The sequence below is a fragment of the Montipora foliosa genome, chromosome 3 (assembly GCF_036669935.1).
Source record: "Montipora foliosa isolate CH-2021 chromosome 3, ASM3666993v2, whole genome shotgun sequence".
In the NCBI taxonomy this organism is placed as follows: Eukaryota; Metazoa; Cnidaria; class Anthozoa; order Scleractinia; family Acroporidae; genus Montipora; species Montipora foliosa.
Genome location: NC_090871.1, coordinates 61,013,875 through 61,015,034, shown reverse-complemented (window position 1 = coordinate 61,015,034; position 1,160 = coordinate 61,013,875). Strand labels below are relative to the sequence as shown.

At 41.3% G+C, this 1,160-nt stretch overlaps 1 protein-coding gene across 1 annotated transcript in view; it reads right to left on the bottom strand.

Annotated features, from left to right (window-relative positions):
* Positions 1-420: 420 nt before the first annotated feature.
* The window catches only part of LOC137995062 (uncharacterized), a 4,220-nt gene continuing 3,480 nt past the window's right edge, over positions 421-1,160 (bottom strand). Inside the window, exon 6 of the mRNA XM_068840651.1 lies at positions 421-1,160. This exon is cut by the window's right edge and continues 606 nt beyond it. The gene's annotated coding sequence lies outside the window, so the exon portion shown is untranslated.

Genomic DNA, 1,160 nt, shown 5'->3' with positions numbered 1-1,160 from the left:
AGTGCCGACGAAATTGCTTTAGCCGACTGTGCAGGCACCCAACCTTACCTCTTTGAGCCTTATGACAGCGAAGGTACAGATTCGAATGAGTCCAGCGAGGAGGAGACATTCCAGCGCTTACAAAACACAGACTGGTAAGCTTCAAATCGTCTCGCGAATAAGCTTGTTTTATTGTAAACTTTTATAATCTTTAAATTGAAGAGAATAAAAGATAGTAATAAAGTTTCCTTGTCACGTAGACTTTTCCTTTCTTTCTGCATTTGGAGTGCGCAATAAGCTGGCAGTTTTATAATCGATAAATTTGGCATGCGAGAAGTGTTATTGGAAAATTAGCTTATAACAACGTCTTACGTTGAAACCTTACGACACCTTACATCAGAATGTCCACTTAGGTGTGCTTGTGGGAATTGCCAGCGACTGACTAGAGTGGTTGAATGCGTATGTTGTTCTGAAATTGACTGTGTGGTGGCAAAAAACAACGAAGCGGTCGAGGCTGAAGGACTTGGCGAGCCCCCGGTGTGCATTACGCAACATCCAGGGTTTAGTGCTGTTTGCTTGAATCGCTGGGTTCTTCAAACGGCATGGTATCAATATAAACAGCAGTATACCGATGCATATGAGGGTCCAGATCACAAACAGAAGAGGCACATAGCCTACAGGCAGCTGGCAAGGTGGTGCTGGGGACTGTTGGGGAAGCAAATAAGAGTGGTTCTCCCTTCATGCGCAGTTTGTTGCATTCGGGCACACTTTCCACCCCCAGGAATGGAAGATGATATTGTGTTTGAGGGATTTCGATTTCCCGACGAGTAGACAAATAAATTGACCGAAGACTTTGTGTTTAATTCGAACATTTCTTCTCATAGATGATTTTTGTTCTACCTTAAAAATAATCGTAACATATTCTAACTTATTCAAGATTATTGGTATTCAACTTACGGATGATACGTTAACAAATGTCTTCAATGGTAGGATGAAAATTATTAGTAATAATTTTTACGTAACTAATTTCAAGTGTACTTGAAGTGTACAAATCCACTTTGTGTCGTGGTTTTACTCCTGGGGTGTTGATCGACTACTTGGTGTAGGCTTCACCTAACTTATTTGGTGACTATCCAGGCCATTACATGAGTGCCAATTTTGCTTGCAATTAGTTTCACTGC